Source organism: Manis javanica, chromosome 17 (assembly GCF_040802235.1).
Source record: "Manis javanica isolate MJ-LG chromosome 17, MJ_LKY, whole genome shotgun sequence".
Taxonomy (NCBI): domain Eukaryota; kingdom Metazoa; phylum Chordata; class Mammalia; order Pholidota; family Manidae; genus Manis; species Manis javanica.
The window spans coordinates 56,783,479-56,801,731 of record NC_133172.1 but is presented as its reverse complement, the minus strand read 5'-3'; the positions used below and the strand labels follow the sequence as shown (position 1 = coordinate 56,801,731).

The window sequence follows — 18,253 nt, the reverse complement described above, 5'->3', positions numbered from 1 at the left end:
AGGAGGACAGATGACTGGTTAGGCAGAAATGATTCTTTGTCAGTGCGAGGGGGAAAGTTCTTGAGATTTTCATGAGGGAGTAACAACAATAGCAAGTCATATTTATGGAGCGCTTATTACATACCAGGAACTCTGAGAAGTGGTTTCCATATATCTTGATGAGTCTGTATGGTCCAGGTTATGCTGTAAAAACAAACAACTCCCAAATCTCCATGGTTAAGGTAAACATGAGCCTATTTCTTGTTCCTGCTGCCTGTCCATCAAGGATCTCCGGCTCTACATCTTTTTCATTCCAGGACCCCACTGTCTGCCTGCAAACCCCACCTGAAAGTGACTAGTTATTAGGGGAGATGGAAGGGAGGCATGAGAACTGCATCCTCTCAAAGCTTCCCCCAGAAAAGCAGTACTGTTTCCCACTACTCACATTCTATCAATCAAAGCAGATCACATAGTTATACCTAACTTTAAGGGACAGGAAGGTACAATCTCCCCAGGTATCTAGAAGGACAGGAAAACTCAAGATGTGTGAAAATCCCTAAATGTACATTAATATCTTAGTACTATTATTAACAACCCAATTTTACTGCTGAGGACATGGAACCAGTTTCTGAGACTCACCCAGGGTCACAAAAGCCAATGTGAGATCAACGTGACGTTTGAGCATAGGCAGCTTGGCCACAGTTTGTTCTTAGGCCCTTCCTTAACTTCTCTCTTCTACCTAAGTTGCCAAAAGATATGAGGTACCATGAGATTCTGCCCTGCAGTTATTTTTTTTTTAAAGGCTGACATATTACAGCTGAGTTAATTTGGTCTATTTCCTTTCTTTGAGGTTTCGAATGTCCTGACACTCTCCCCAGGCTCAGGAAAACCTTGCCACCGTGAGAGTGACAGCTGGTAAACCAGAGGTGTTCTTAGCAACAGTAAACAAATATTTATTTTGCCAAAGGAAAAACATAACAGAACCTTAAATGGTTTACAAAAAAAGCCAGGATGAAGGGGAGATCCCAGAATTAAACATTTATTAGTGGAAATATGTGTTGCTAAAAAGTTGATTTGGGTGAGTAAACTAGATTGCCATTATTAAAAGTGTCATTAAATCTCAAATTTGCATGTCCAGTCCAGGTATTGTCCCAAAAAATGTTGCCTACATGTTCGTGGTTGGAAACAGTATAGACTGAGTAACTGTGAGGGAATATGCCCCTTGTCAAACATTTCCTGGTTCTAAGAAACTTCTCCCCTGTGAGCTAATCAGCTTCTGTGTGCTACGACATCATTTTGAAGATGGAGGAACAAACACATTTGGACCCAATCAGTCCAGCCCAGATAAGCCAGCTCCCAACTAACTCACAGACATAAGAACTCAGCTGAGATCAAGTCACTGCCCACTCTCAAATAAGAAAAATAAAACTGCCCTGGACTCTCAGAGCCTATAGAATTTCTAAGAGGAGAGCTATTACTCCTGATCGTGAATAGTGAAGAGACTACGCACCAATTAGTCATTCCTTTAGTAGATGTTTTATTAAGCTTCATCTCCATCCCTGGCACTGTACTGGGCTTTAGAAGTTCAGCAATAAACTTGAGAGGTATAACACTGAACTATACTGCATGACTTGCCAAGACCCTACGTATCCTTTCACCCTCTGGGTGTTTGCTCCGTCTGTTCCCTTTCTTAGATGCCATTCCATTGCTTAGATACCATTCCATCTAGCGAACTCTTGATCGTCCTCTATATCCTGCTTCAAATCTCCTTTCCATTTTGAAATCTTGACCAGCAACTCAGGTAGAATGAACAATTCCTGCCTTTATACCCCACATACTTTATCACACCTCTCTTGAAGAATCAGTCTCATTCTATTAGAATTTCTTTAATCCATTTCCTTCCCTGGGCTAAGATATCCTCAATGGCAGGAGACCCCTCCCTGTCTTGTTCATCTTTGCATCCTTGCATCCTTATCTGTCTTATTAGGAACTTCCTAAATAATTTTTAATTTAATAGATGTTCAAATAAAATCAGCGTTGCCCTTCTTCCCTGCATGTGCCATCCCTTTTAGGAATCCAAATGGAATACTAATGGAAAATGTGAGGGCAGTTCTTCAAGATGCAGTGGCTTTTCAGAACTACAAAGTCCTCATGCAAGGCTAGGGGATTAGCAGTTGGATGGTTCTCCTAAAAGATACTTAAAGCAGGGAATTGTAAAAACATCAGTAAATAACAAACATTGTGCTTTAATTTGAGCATGCAAGTGTAAGCATTCTTCTTCACCCATCTCTTGGAAGAGCAAGGTGTTTGCTTTGAGCAGGACTGTGACAAAGAACCACACGTGCTCATGACACAATCCCCACCCGTAATACATCATCTACAGTTTGGTTTCACTTTCCTTAATGAGGAGAACTTTAAGGCAGGCAGTCTAGAATTTTCTCAATGGTTTTTACAGTCTGGCTGCGTCTACCTTGACCACCTCATCCACCTTTGACAAGTCTTCCAGAACATTCTACGTGTTTCCATCACTCCAACTTGCTTTCTATACTCACAGTCACCGAACACTTCTGAAGTCTCAGTTTCCTCGCAATAAGACTATTTCTAAGGATGACAGGTAAATAGCTGTCATGTGCTGAGAACTTCCCCTGCGCTCGGTGCAGAGCCAAACACTTGAAATGAAGGATCTCGATTTAACCTGCCCCAACGAAAAAATCCACTGAGATAAGCACCATTGTCTCCTTCTGAAAGGCAGAGATAAGTCATGTTCCAAGGCATCTGTGAGCATTAATTGGAGCGAGAGTTTATTAACCCAGGGCCTGAAAAGCAGGAGTCCCTAAACCCTACCTTCCAAAACAAGCCCTTATTTATGGGCCACTTACTACGTCCGAGGCTCTGTCTGAACCCTTGAATTGGATTGGCTCGCTGAACCCTCACAGGGACTTCATGATGAGGTGAGCCCTGTCAGGGTCACTATTTTGAAGATGAGAACCTGAGGCACAGGGTCACTAGAAGGCAACCCCAGGTCAAGCTGATTTTAAACCCTGGGAGCCTGATTCCAATGTCCACCATCCCAACTGGAATCGTCTGCCAACCATTCTTCTCAGGCAGAATTTTAAAAAGGACTGAACAAAACAGTGATTATTTCGGTCAAATGCTTACTACCCAATAGTGACAGTTACAGGACAAACATCCCTTCCATTCCATTCCTTTCCTCTCTACAGAAAACAAGGGTATTTGACAATTATTTTATTTTTCTCAACTCTTCTGTAGTCTCCCTAAAATAAAAATCCAAACAATGCTGGCTGATGGGGGATTAAGCACCTCACTTCACCTTGGGAGATGAAAGACCACAAAATCTGTGTATGAAACAACCAAAACCCCAAATGCCAATCGCGAGTGCAGACGCAATTTGTCTTGAAAGGTGACACAGTCCTTTAAAAATAGCTATGGGCTCCATTGTGCAAAGACGGTGACAGAGCCTGACAGCTTTTAGAGAGGTATAATGTTCCCAGGCAGCCGGCTAGCATGGCTCACCCAGATAGAGATCAGTAATTCGATCCGGGGCAGAGTGCTAAATGTTAGAGGTTAAGCTGCTATGTATGTTCTTATTACTAATCAAACTTCAGCACCATGCTGGGCTTCTAAGGCCCCTATAAGGAAATGGTAAATCATTGAGAGGCTTCCTGGCTTCAGAGGCACTGCCCATTCTCAGTCACTGGTGGATCCCACATCCTTCCTGGGTACACCCAGAGGAGGGACTCCAAGCATTCTCCCAGGATGCCGGCAATGAAGGTTAAGTGGCCACTCAGGCAGGCACCTTCTGCTTCTCTAATGCGGGGACAACAGAGAGGGACACAGATCCTTGGTGCAAACGCTGCCAAGCAAGTTCTTTCTGTTCTAGGGTTCGGTGGTCCTCCACACCGCTGATCCCTTCTCTTCGGAATACAAAGGTTTTGAAGATGAATCATGTGACTTGGGCCTTTCTTTTCCTACTTTTGAAGGCAGTGGTGTGCAGGAAAATGTGGACTGACCAAGTCTTTGGGAGTGGAGGAGCTCTGATCTGAAGCCGTTGCCAGTGTGCATGGTGTGGGTTGCCCCCACCATGGCTGGCTTCAGGCTGACAACCTGATGTCATAGGTTGTCACAGAGCACGGAAACAGGAACCTAGTGTCAGAGCTGCATGACAGAGCCTCATGGCATGAGCAGCCCCAGCACACTGCGGGGCCAAGGGCCAGGGGATGTTCCAGAGTTGCCCCTGCCAGGTTGGCTGTGACGCCCCCTCCAGGGCTGTCCAGGCCCTTGTTCCATGCCTCCTAAAAGTGGATCTTGCCCCTTTCTGAGATTTTATGGAAATGCCCACAGCATTTGGGAAACAAGCAGAAAAGACAAAACGTGCCCTACTTTGATCTTGCAAGGTAGGGTCCCTTTGGCCACCAAGCTCCTGGCTACAATGTAAAATAATTTAGTCACATTGTTTAATTGTTTTTCCAAAAAAAAAAAATGAAAGTAGATCATTTCCCCAGAGCCTGTGGGTATCCACACATGATCTTACTGGATGACTCGCCAAGTCACAGCAGGCAGTTGCATGTCCCACCCCCATTTCACAGAGGCGCAAACAGACCCAGGGAAGCCATTCACACAGGCCACGTGCCATAGGAGCGGTGGGGCTGAGATTCAAGATCATGTTCACCCCGCTCCAAAGCCCATGCTTTTAGCCACTGCCATGTCCCAGCCAATCCCAAGAAAGCATCACCCGAGGACATTTGGGGGGTGCTGCAGGGGAGCGACCAGGCCAGGTGAGGTTCCCTAGGAAAGCTGAAACAGGAATAGCAGAACACAAGACAAGAGAGAGGTGAGGAGGTTCAGACGGATGGGATGCACAATCAGAATACACGGGCTATCCTCCTCATTGGAGCTGAGCGTGAGCATGGGGACAGGGTGGCCGATGGGGCTGGAAACGAGGCCAGACGCTGTTCCAGGGACAGCATCCTGTGTCTTGAGGCAGCCATTGCAGGAGTAGGGAGTTAGGAGTTGACTCCTAATGTGGGTGTGAGAGCCAACCCCACCCCTTCCACCCTCTGCTCCATGCTCTTCCTTCTGGTCCCCCTCAGAATGACAGCACCCTGTTCCCTCCCCCATCAGGAGCAACCGTCACACAGCATAAAAAGGCATCTACCTGAATTCTCTTCCTTGCCTGGATGGACCTGGGGGACCCAATATAACCCCTCTCCTGGCATGACAAGCACCCAGTGAGCATTAGCTCCAGGTGGTGGAGTGGATGGTCTGATGAATTTAGAGGACCGTGTACTAGACTATCCTCTCTTCTAGTTTAGCCAGGTGGCCTCAAAACATTGGCATCTCATCAAAGAACCTCCTTGGTGTACTTCCAGAATTTCCAGTTAAGTCACTATTAGCAAACACCTCTGTCTGTAAGCTACTGGAATTGATGCCATCACTTCCTGAGACCTCATGCAAAAATTCATCAGCATGCCCTTTGGGGTACAGGACAATAAGATGACCTGGTCTAGGAGAGAAAGTGATGGCATTCAACAGCCTCCTGACTCGCCATTTCCAGAGTGATGGGGGGTATGCACACAGGATGACGTATGGAGGGAGAAGGAGTGGGAATGTGGGGGCGTGTTACAGTTCTAAACTCATGCTGGGCTCTGAAGGTGCCTGTCTCCCTTGCCCTGCCAGTTTCCAGGGATGCCAGTGGGCCATGGGCACTGAAGCCATTCCTGCCTCCATGAAGCCATTCCTGCCTCCATCCCACCTTATTCAGGCCTCCCTGAAAAAGCATTTTGTTAAAGCCTTGGGGTCCTTCCAGCACTCCAGTCTGTGGCCTTCCTGGGCAGCCGGAGGTGGCCTGTCCTGGTACGCATGGCATTGACTGCTTCTACTGGGAAAATCCCCCTCACATCAGAACAGCCTCTGAATCAGCCTGGTGATAGACAGGTGCGTGGCTGCCTCTTGGGGCTGCCTAGATCTTGAACTTCTTAGAAATAGGTTTCCGAGCAAGACTCTGAGAGAATTAGGTAGTTGACTTGGCTTTATAATTGGAGAGGCATTCTTGTGTCATGACTAACCCAGCAACTTAAAAGTTCACGGCAGTGGCATTTCCTGCCTTTCTGTGTGCCAAGCATGTATAAACCCTCCATCTATATCGCCTTCTTTAATCTGCACAAAAAGGTTAAGTGTGTCGTCAACATTTCATGAGAGGCAGCCTAGGGGGGATTCAACACTGCATTCATGTGCTCTGATCTACACTTCTGCACCCTGCGTCCTGATATGCCCAGACCTCGCCAGGATCTGTAGAGTTGGATGGAATCATGTAGCTGGGTTGGGCTGCCTTCTCCCAAATGAACACCATCGAAATTAAAATCGAAATTTTTTAGAAGTTTAATATCAGTGAGCAGAATGGGGACAAAGGCCGAGCTGCCTGTCCCGTTCTCGTCACCCGAAGCTCTCGCCGAGGAGCCTGTGGGAAGGGGCTGATCCTCACGGCATCCTGCAGCCTGCCGGGAGAGGGTCACTCTGACAGCCCCAAGCCCGAGGTCCAAGCAGGCGGGCGGGACACTGCCTCCAGGAGCGCAGGTTTTATCACGTCACAGGGGTTTGAAAAGCAGCTCGGCCGTGTGGAAAAGGCTCTGGGCCATCATGTCCCCTGGGACAGGAGGCTGCAAAGTGAGGCAAGAGGTAGTGGCAGCTGAGACCCAAGTGGTGGTGAGTGAACATAGAAGGAATCCCAAAGAGGGGTGACTGCCTTCACTTGCACAGGGAGAGAGGCCATCAGGAGTGGCTTTCAAGAAGCCATGTGTTGAGTGAAGCCAAAAAGAGGTGTGAGTCCTTGAGGGCAGCAATATCTCTGTTGACCAGGGGCCCCTGGGCACACACCTCCCACTTAGAATGTCGTCCGGGAGTGCCCAGTTAAATGTTGGGTGAATCGCGTCGGAATGAGATGGGGCTTGTCCGCTGGACAAGACCTCCTCCGGAAGAGCATGCTCAGGCCCCCAGGTGGGAGCCCACGGCAACCATGGTCCCGGCTTCCGGAACAGGAGACACAGAGCCGAGGATGCGGGAGGCAGGGGAGGAAGCTTCCAGTGTCCTTAATCCTAGGCGGCAAGCGTTCCGGAGCCGAATAGCCAGCAGAGGACTCCCTTCGAGAAAGGCTGCTCGCACTGCTCCAGTGTAACCAGGTGACCAGGCAGGCGGGGCCAGATGTGAAAGGATCCTAGTCTGACCAGGGGTTTTCTCCTCGGCAGTGAAAACTAAGAGCTTTCAAGAACTGGGTCTTGGGGAGATGTTGTGTGTGGGAGAGTGTGTGCATACGTGTGTGAGGTGTGTGAGTGTGAGTGTGCATGTGTGCCTGAGTGTGTGAGATATGTGTGCATGTGTATGAGCGTCTGTGTGTGTGGGTAGATGCAGCTATAAGGAGCAAGGGGTTGGCGTGGAGAAGTCTCTAGAAATATTAGCCATGGAATAACATATTAAGAAGCTGATTGCTCAGGGTTCTCATTTGGAGTTCGTGTAAATTGGGTTCAGAACTTCGTCTCTTCAGGAATATTGACAAAGGGACTGGATGCTTATGACTTAAGACCCTCTGTGTGTTCCGTGTCCACACAGTCAGTGCCCCAGCCCTGTGGCCCTCAGCTGGAGGCCGGCATAGCTGACGAAGCTCTAGCTCTCCCCACAAAACGCCGCAGTCCACCAGGGCTGCCGCAGGGGAACCTCTCTTTGGCACAGTTTTCCAGCCATTCCTCTGGGGCACTAGAAACAACTTCCCCTTAGATTCAGACAAGTCATATTTGAGTCCCTACTGAGAGCCTTTTCATTAATGATCAGAGCCACATGGGGAGGCAGGGCTTGGCTCCAGAAGGGGCAGAGCAGGGGCTCCCGTGCACGTGCTCCAAGGCCAGACCCCGGGCTCCTTTCCCTCGCCACCCAGTGGTGTCAGAACTGCATGGCGGTGGGATGGGGGGCCTGGAGTCACCACTCTTTAACCAATGAGGGGTGCTCACGGTACCCCATCCCACTCAGCTTGTCCCATGCGGACGTGACTCTTCAGGTTGGAGGTTTCCAAGGGTTCAGAAGAAAGCAGAAGCCAGAAGGAAAGCCATGCGGACACGTCCCCCCAGCTGTCCCCTTTGTCCTCTATCTTGGGGGGAACCCAGCGCCCACCCCCAGCAAGGCCTGGTAGGTGGCCCTGCCTTCTTCGTTCCTGAATTCAACTCCCTGCCCACCAACTCCTGCCAGAGACCCGATTCTATTTTAAGAACGTGGGATGCATTTTTCTAGGTCAGAGGATTGTGAAATATTGGGGAGACGGGCTCCCAGCCCTGCTAGTCCTGCAGCTTTAATAAGGATCCTTCAAGAAGATAGACTTCGGATTAACTGTCCTAAAGTAAAGATTATGTTAGCGCTGTTGAAATGGTTGAGGGGGAAAAAAAAGGAATCTTATCAAGAAAGGAGAAATCTTTTATATTTGAGCCAACTTTGGTTTTAAAATGTTACGAAACAGCTCCTGACTGTTTCTCAAGCATGCTTATTCTTTTCTTTCCCCAGAGCTTCAGCAGCTCCTGGATCCACCCTCCCACTCTTCCCCCACCGGGCCCCCCAATCTGACACTATCTCCCTGGATTTCTTATATACGTGGTTTGTTTTATGTTTTTTTTCCGCTATAAAAATTAAGTTTCTTCAGGCAATTTTATCTGTTCTGTGCGTCCAGAACCTAGCATCACGTAGAAATCACACTCAACGGGGAGGAAATGGGAGTAAATGCATGTATGGAGGGCGAGGTGACCGTATCCTGCGGCAGACTTCCCTTGGACAAATGGGCATGAAATGGGGCCTTGCCGTGCCGCCTCCCCTGGCCCCTCCTACAATGGGAAGCGGGCATTAGGATGCCTGCAATTCCTCCCCAGCTCCCAGCCTGACCTTGCTGCCGCCCGTCCAGTTGCTGCTATACCCTCCTGATGCTCTCTTTAGTCTCAGTGCTTTCACCTTACAAACCTCAGCATCCCCTCTACTGCAAAATGCCCCTGACCTGCTGCTAACACCCGCTTCCCACCAACTGTCTTGGCTGAGAGGCACAGTGCACACTGTGGGACTGTCACCCAGCGCTCATCACGGCTACACACACACATTCCGGGACCTCCACACCCTGTCTTTTGCCCCGATGGCTTCTCTTGCATCCCTGTCCTATTGTCCTTTCGACCTTGCGCTGAAATGCTCTATGCACGGATCTCTGGGTTTCCTGAAGGCCATGGCACCATGACAGGTGCACAGGGATCCCCAGAAAACTTTGCATGTCTAGAAAACACTGAAGGGTGGCCAGGGGTGTGAACGAACCTCACTCCCCTCCACAAGATGTTACAAATAAGGGTTGGAGCCAACTTTTATTTTTTCCTTCGGGGGTTAGGAGTTAGGACCATTGTCTGAGGATTTTTATTTCAATCCTGGTCCTGATGCAGGTTGGCTGCATAATCTTAAAAAGTTCTTTGCCTCCCAGAACCTCAGATGGGTGCCCACCCTGGATGCCCACCCTGCATAAAGAGAGAAATCCAGCCTGTCTTACGGGGCTTTGGGGAGCATTAAACAGCAGAGAGACTGGGCTTACTGTACAAGGCACAGATGACCCCCCTCACTGCTGGCTCTCTCATGACCAGTCCCGCCAGCTTGGGGATCGCTTTGTACACTAAGATGGGGCCTTTAGGTGTAGATGACAATTATGCACTCAACAACCCACCTCATAACCTCAAAGCACTTTGAAAAATTCCTCTCTGAATTTGCGTACCTTATCAGTTCCATTTAGATTTTGTTACATGATCCTGAGGTCAGAGAAGCCTGATGTTTGCTTCTCTCTCTCTGCCTTGCCCTTGACCCCAGCTCTGGGGCAAGGGCTCTACGTTTTAAATCATAGTAGTGACATTTCATGACACTCCTCCGTGTGTCCGGCACACTACATCTTTGATTTTCCACCGATTTCAGTGATCTGACTCCTCTCCCTGACATTCACCAGCGTCTAGAGAGATTTTTGGCAGCCACGAGGGGGTTGGCTCGTGTGCTCCTAGCATCAAACTGAACACCCTGCCGTGCACAGAACAGTCCCCACCTCGAAGAATTATCCGGCCCGCAGGGTCAACAGGGCCAAGATTGAGAAGCCCCGCTTTGCGCTCATGGTCGCTTCCCTCCCTCTGCCTCTCCCTGTGATGACCAGTGGTTACTCATTGTTTGAATCTATTTAGAAAAGACAGATCCTATTTAGCTGAAAAGGTTCTCAGTTGGGCTGCTACTCCCATTCCTAGCACATAGCAGTCCATGAATATTAGCTATTTCAAGATTCTTCCCACAATCGCCAGGCTTGTGGAAGCTCATAAAGGGCAGAGTCAAGAATCACGCTTGCGTCTCTCCTGGCTCCTCACCCTGGACCTCACCTCTGGGCCACGAGGGCTCTTTGCCCCCACGGTGAACCCGCATGAAGACCAAAATACCCGAGAAAGCTCTGTAATTCTAGAAGAGGTGGAATATGTGACACGGCTAGTAAGTCCCAGAATGACAAAAGAGGGGAAGGAGAGGCTCTGTAGGACGTCATTCCTGCCAGAGGTTGGCCCGAACCCCTCTTGGAGTTGAGAGGGTGACTAAATTCGGAGTCGAGGCTGTGGCTGCCTCGGCCTCTTGGCAGGACATTTTGTGACTTGGTCCCTTTTCCAGGTCCCTCAAGCAGGTGTCACTTCCCCTAAGAACTGGCCCCAGGTTTCTGGCTGTCCCGAGCTTGGTCAGACGCCTCCCAGGAGACTTAGACCCGGAGGCAGCATCAGGGCCAAAAGGACCGAGAGTGGCATCTCAACAGGTGACATGGCCATCACCGGACGGCCACGCAGTGTGCTTACCGCAGGGGGTCAAGCCTCGTATATGGCATCTTTGCCGCCATGCACTTCTTCACTGGGGTGGGAGAGGGGACAAGCAGTGTACCGGGGCAGGAGAGGGGCTGTCCCCGGCAGAGCTGCCGAGTTCCCCAGCCACGTGTTGAGGCGACAAGCGTGTGCTCAGGCTGCCGTTCCAGGCTTTGCCTGGCACTTGTCACTGGAGAACCTAGCATGTCACCTCCTGCCGCACCTCTCTGGGGTGGGGAATGAGCGCTGGGGCTGAGGCCAGAACACGGCTCCAAGTCCCAGAAACCTTAGAGCTGCCTTAAGGAAGCATTTTCCCTAAGGCTTCCCTGAATCCACAATTCCAAGGACCTAGAACTGACAGCTCCCAGGACTCTGTGCCTGCGGAATCACGGGACTACGGGACAACGAGATTAGTTTTGCAGGGATATGTGGATTTGGGAATCACAGTTGTCACTTCCTAGGTCATAGTGCCCTACTATTAAAAACAAAATAATTAGTAACAGCAGAAAGCTCACTCTGAAAACCCATTATGGAAGATCACACCCAGATGTACTGAGCTTTTCTGTAAACCCCAAAGCAAGAAGCCTTCCCTAATCAGAAGAGTGCCTCTACTACTTCCTAACCATGGCCATTAACACAGTACTGTGTGACTTAGGGCCACAGGCATGGGGTGAGCAGAGGTGGCCCCATCATTGGGCTCTACAGCCTTCCCAGGGGTAAGGCAAGGAGTCTTTACCACAAGCAGAGAACCCACAGGGAATGCAGCCAAGTTTCCAAAACAAGGACTCCATGGGGAAACCTTGGAGCAATCGCGGTTCAAGTTAACATGACACTTGTTATGACAGCTGACAAAGAGGGAGGATGAGAGCACCCCCTGGAAGGGGAGGGGTGTCTGTAGGACCCTTAAGTTTGGAAGATGAAGGTGAGAAAGGAATGTAGCCTGGGCCACCTTGGGTTGTCTGGGGTTCCTCCTGAGCACAGGGTGAGTCTCAGAGATCTTGTGTACACACACACATACACGCACACACACACACATGCACACTCTGTTGGCACGTTTAGGGCCGGCTGCCTTCCACAACACACACCCCAATATCTCAGCACCTTCATGCACTAAAAATTGTATTTTTTGCTCACTCAAAGCTAGTGTGCCAGGTGATCTTGTCCCTGGGCAGCCCTTCTGCAAGCAGGCTCTTAATGGCATAGGCCCCTTCCTCTTGTGTCTCTGCTCTCCACTGGGTGTCAGGAATCCCCTCTAGACTATAGTTGCGTAGGGAAAGAGCAGAAGGGAGCAGTGGGAGGTGTCCATGGGCCAGCCTGGAAGCAATAGACATCACCTCTGCTCACTGTCCAGAGCTCTGTCAGATGACCACACCTAACTGCAAGTCATGCTGGGAAATGTAGTCCAGCCATGTGCTCAAGAAGAAAATGATTGGGGAACAATTAGAACAATAATAATTAGTATCATGTGTCTACTGCCAGGTTCCATTTGTTCCCAGCCAGAGACTCAGATCTTATTCCTTGGACTAGAACTCTCCAAAGGTAGGACGATTTCTAAGGTCATGGATTGTCTATGTGGCTCAGTAACTCTAGGGCTTAGTATTGACTTGGCACATGGTGGGATTTAGAAGTTCTAACTGACCCACAGGTTCATTTATTTCACCAACAGGTGTCCCTGGATCAGGCCCAAGGTAAAATGGTCACAGTCCCTCCTTTTACAAAACCACAGTCAGGGGAGGGAGAGGCAAGACATGAGCAAACTGTTCCTATACAGGGTGATAAATAAGGCTGGGCTAGAGGAGAAGCAGTATAAAGGGGCAGTGTGGAGCCAGAGTAGAGAAGTATGTAATGTGATTCAGGCAGTGGCAATCAGCAGGGGCTTCTCAGAGGAGGTGACTTTTCCCTGTGCCTTCAAGGAGGAAAGCCAATCAAAGAGAGAGCAGAGGCAAAGAGTTCTGAAGGATGCTGTTCTTTGGGACAATGATGAGAAGTCTGGGATGGGTGGAGCATGGCGTGTGCGTGTTTGGAACTGCCGGGAGGGGCAGCAGGGTGCTGAGGGGTATTGGAAAGATTGAAAAGGGCCTTGCCACAATGCTAAGGCAAAGGGCTAGGTTTCCAACAAATTCGCAGCCCATGGAGGATCTTGGCCAGGACAGTTATAAAAGGTGCTTGTGGGCTATTGCAAGAGAGAACTTTGTGCTCAAGCTGAACACCACCATTGAATGCTCCCTAATTCCCAGAGTGGGTGAAGGCAAGGCTCTGTGAGTTGCTGCCTAGACAAAGGGCGGTCCACTGAGAGCCGGGCAGGCCCTGTGTCCCCAAGCAGACCCGAGTCAGCCAGGTCCGTCGTTAGCTCAGGAGCTAAAACATGAATGGATTGCAAGGTCATCATTTCAAAATTGGTGATGACCATCCCATCTTCCTGGTAGAGGGTGAAGGGAATTTGGGCTGCGGAGAGAAGTAATGTCCTAAGTGATGGGCTAGGAGGCACCTGGAGTCCCCCAGACATCAGGAGGGTCACCGGGGTTTCCAGGAAGATGTAGTGTGTCAGGAGTCGAATCACAAAGGAACAACCTCAGAACTCTGTCAGGAGCCCAAGCTGGGCATGATGAGCAGGAGAAAGTCTGGGCTTCCCATTCAGGCAGACACGGGTTCGAATTTGAGCTCCACCCTGTAGAAGCTGTGTGTCCTCGGGCAAGATGTAGGACCTCTCTGAGCCTCCTTTTCCTATTCTGTAAACTGGGCTTAATAACCTTGCCACTGACATTGTTATGAGGATTGACTGAGAATACCTGATGCAAGGTGAGTGTCCAACGAAGGTTAGGTGTCCTTCATTTGCAGGAAAAGGAGCTGATCTCCATGCCTGGGAGCAAGCGCAGTGGTGCGCCTAAACCTAGAGTGCTGGGCACACGTACGGGAGGAGCACCAAAACCAATTCCACTGAGTCTGGGGCAGGAGGTGAACCGACTGGGTCACTGGAGTATTAACTCAGCACCCCTCAGGAGACAGGACCTTGTCCTTTAGGCTGATGGCAGTGGATCAGAATATCTGGCCTGACTCATCTGGGATCTGTTGAAGAGTCATCAGACTTGCCTTTAAAACAACAGCCATTTCCTGGTGGAGGTGAACCAGTCATCCCCGAATTCGCCCTTACCGTCCGGCTCTGCCGATGAATGTCACCAGGTCCGAAAAGTGCTTTGGCTTCTCTGTTGGTGAAGTTTGGCCTGGTATCATAGGGACACGCTGAATTCTGCAAAGAGCAACTCCCCCTTACCTTTTTCTTCCCTCTTTTCCCCTTCAGGTTCAACCCCTTTTATCACACAAAAGTGCCAATCAATATTGCGAGATAGATGTTACATCTTAGCTTTTTATAACATTACTTGTCCCAGAAGGGACACTGTATCTTTAAGGAAATGGACCCCGTATCCTGTTTCTGAAGGATTAAAACCCTTTAAAGAGACAGAAGAGGCTGTAAACCCCGATCATATTCTTATTCTCTCTTCATTATCCTGTCCACTATCTATCCCTGCTGAGTAAATCTGGTTGTGTGTTTCTCCAAAGTGGTCATAAGAAGAAATTTATTTACTCCGCTTTGCACTGGAGGGGCATTACCGAACTCCAAGCCTCTCCGAAGTAATAAAGATTTTGCAGTGTGTGCAAAAGGCGCTGAAATTCAGAACTTCTTTCCCCCTCTGAGGTCGTTTGGCCATCCGAAGGGGGAGTCACTTCTCATTTTCTGACAGGGTTTATTTCCGTAAGATTTTCCAATTAGCAGGAAAAGGTCACACTAATGTTGGCGCCGGGTAGGGGAAGAGGATCAAACTATGCAAATAGAGACATCCTTGAAAGGACAATATTAAAAAAAAAAATGAGAGAGAGTGGATTTCCTTCATTTCCTAATTTAAAAAGTATATATGTACGTACATATAGGGCCGCTCCCTCGCTGTGGAGGGAGAAGGTGATTGCATTTGACCTGCGGTGCTTGCCTGGGATCAAAGAACACCTGGCTCTGGAGTCTCCCCACTCCCAGACGTCGGTGGCCCACCTGGGAGCAGAAGATTGTCGGAGTTGAGATGGCATCCCTGAGCTCCTGGCCCGGGACGTGCAGGCACACAGCAAGCGAGGTGAGAAGAGCTGGAAAGTCGACGGCCAGTGCAACCTCTCTGGACCCTTATAATGGCCAGGCTGTCCCCGGCCCTGCGGAGCTGACTGCCAGCATATCATTTTTAAACCCAGCTCAGATCTCTCCCTGACACTTCCCCAGCCATTTTTGTTCCCTGCTCAGTGTGTGTGCGGCGCAAGAAGTTTTCTTGATAATAGGGAGGGCTGGGAGCAGTGTCAGGGAAGATGTACTCCAGCCGCGCAAAGACAAAAGTTGTGGGTGCCCATTAAAATGGATCAAGGGGACAGCTTCGCTTGGGGTTCGGAGCTGATGGTCCTTGTCAACGCTGACGTGCCACGCAGATGTTAGGGCCAACATTCCTGGCTGCCGCTCATGTCCCCTGTTGGTGACCAGCTGGGTGAGACCCAGTGAGGTGAGCTGATTGGGAGGCAGAGCCTCGCATGGAGGGAGCCAGGGCCTTGCACACCCCCTCACACTTACTTCTGCACACCCAGGTGGCTGTCTGTGTGGCTGCAATCAAAGTAGAAGGTTATATTCCTCCAGCGAGGGCCCTCCACCTTCCGCAGGGAGGTTCCCTATTGCTGCAGGTCATTCACCAAATGACATGGGCTGGCTGGCTTCTGACTATCACAGGAACCATTAGTTGAGAGCCCTCTAAGCACAGACCCATCCCCCTTGGGGGTTGGGTCTAGGGATTTGCTCAAGGTCACACAGCTGCCACCCGGTGGAGTCTGGATTCAACCAGGTAGAGCTGTCTAATAGTGCCACTGAGTCATGCAGTTGGTCCTCATTTATTTGTGCTTTAGAAGGAAAAAAAAGCTGCTGGGATTATTTTGGCAGCAGGTTAAATCTTGTCAAATAGCAAGCATCATTTGTCGATTCTCCCTAGAACATAAACGAATCTATGTAAAGGATGGTATTTGGGTGCTGAAAAATAAAAATTGTGCACCGCTGTTTTAGGCTCTATTAAATAAATATATAGTGTACGCATTAATGTGGGGTAACAGGGTGCATGTATGCAGTAAAAAGACACATATATTCTCTGGTTTTGTTTAGATTTGCAGTGACGTTTATTTTTGCCACACGGAATGAGACAGAACAGTCCATCCTCAGCTTAAAAATCCTTTTCCTTCCTTGACGTTGAAGACTGAAGCCTCAGAAGGCATTAGTACTTGTATTTCAACGTGAGAGAGAGCCTTTTTGTATTTCCTTGCTGTTAAACAAAGAGTGGCCCATTTGTTTTCTGTTTTCAGAATATTATCTTTTTTTTTTTATTGTTTAGCAAGTACTCATGTTAGCCAATTCTTGGCCCTGTTTTTCCTTAGAACGAATTGGGATGAGAAAGAGAGTTACAAAGAATGAGTGACCAGTCAGAGCAATGTGGGGACAAGTTACCTGCTTGCATGTCAGACCCCATTCCTAACAGAATCACATTTACCAAGTTCAGAATCATTCCTTTTTTTAGAGGAAATTACTATAGACAATCAAAACAAACAAGTAAATAAATAATCATAGCATTCAAATACAAAGGCAACCCAAATTGCCAGCAGTACTAAACAAGTTGACTGAAGTATGGTGAATACATATACAGGAATACTACACAGCCATTATAAGGCACATTGGAGAAATATGTTTAATGGTGTCTTTTTCTATTTCCAGAATACCAATTCTCCCTATTTTTCAGCACATCATTATTTTAGCAAATTCTTATCCCTGTTGTATTTTAAGGCAAAATTGGATGGAATAGGAAAAGTTACACAAAACTGGTTTTTAACAGAGTGACAATAGGTGGCCAGACGTCAGGTGACAAATATCCGTGGTTAAGAGCTGGGAAACATACTGTATTATAATCAGATAAAATAATACAGAAATGTAATGAGAAACAAAAAGACTGCAAAAATCCTGAAGCAGGCTGGGGAAACTCAGACAGAGGGAATCATATTGGCGTTTATATTTAGTGAGTTTTTCTACATGCGAAGCATGGTTCTAAGTAATTTAAATGATAAGCAATTAAATGAGGATATCCCTCTTGATTCCTTTCGGGAATATGAGTAAACTGGCCATAGGTAAGTATCTTGCTCTAGGTCAAAATACAGCTTGGGGTGAGGGAGTGTATTCCTTCTTTTTTATTACATTCTTCATAGAAGATTCTAACAAAAATTTTTAAAGAATTACAGTGAAGATTTTCCTGCCTCTCCAAATGTGACAAAATGTTAAGTCTACATTTCAAGTTCATTCCCCATATAGTTGATAATGATTTCTAAATTTAGCAAGAATATTAGAAAATCTAACTAAAAACGCAAAATTCTGAGCCCCAGACCAGACTTACCAAATGTAAATAAACAAAGGGTGGTATGACCCCCCCTCAAAACAGCATGTTAATAAGCTCCCTAGGTGCTCCTGAAATAGCCAACCATGATTCAGGGACAGGTCGGCAACAGTGGAAGTCGTCTGAGATGCTTATTGGGCAGGGTCCAAACCCCTCCACTGGAGATCTGACTCAATAAGTCTGGGGGTAGTGTGGGAACTTGCCCCTTTCATTCTAGTAACCTCGTATCCTGGTTGTCTGGGACTGTCGTATTGTTGATGTATGATGAACGTAATTACTAATAGCACCCCCTCACACGCTCAAAATCATCCCAGTCTAGACAATGAGTTATATATTTAACCAGGACCCCAGGGAATTCATATCAAAAGGACGCATTGGTAAGCATAGCTCTGAAGTGACAGGGTCCAATCTCCCTCAGCCACCTACCAGCCATGCAGCCTTGGGTGAGTTCCTTAACCTCATAAGGGCCTTAGTTTTCTCACCTGCAAAATAGGTATAAAGCAGTCATACCTCCTGTGATGTTGAGAAGGCATGCTTCACTCCCTTTAAAGAAACAGAGTGCTTGAAAGGCAGTCAGCAAAGGAAGGGTCAGGAAATTCCTCAGATCTGCCCTCAGAAGCATCCTCAAGGTCACAGGCACAGTGCCTCTGCTGATGTGGGTACCTCTGTGGTCAGCGAATGATGTTGGGCCAGGGTCTCGGGAGCATTCAGGGGATACATAAATGCAAGCATCAGATTGAGTTCACCAAGGAAACAGTTCTGTTTTTAACTGTCAGAACCACACCCTGAGGTTCTCTTATATGTCACTCCACCAACCTATTAAGAAAGAAGTGTGCCAGGGGATGTGGGGGTTAGAAGCCCGAGTCAATAAACCATTTAGAAACTTTCAGACCTGTTGTCAAAGACAGGTGAGTCGGCCGTCCTGTCTGCAGC

The 18,253-nt window shown here is 48.4% G+C and overlaps 1 protein-coding gene across 2 annotated transcripts in view; it reads left to right on the top strand.

Annotated features, from left to right (window-relative positions):
• MAF (MAF bZIP transcription factor) overlaps positions 1–18,253 on the top strand; it is a 310,140-nt gene that overhangs the window by 192,108 nt on the left and 99,779 nt on the right. The window lies entirely within an intron of this gene.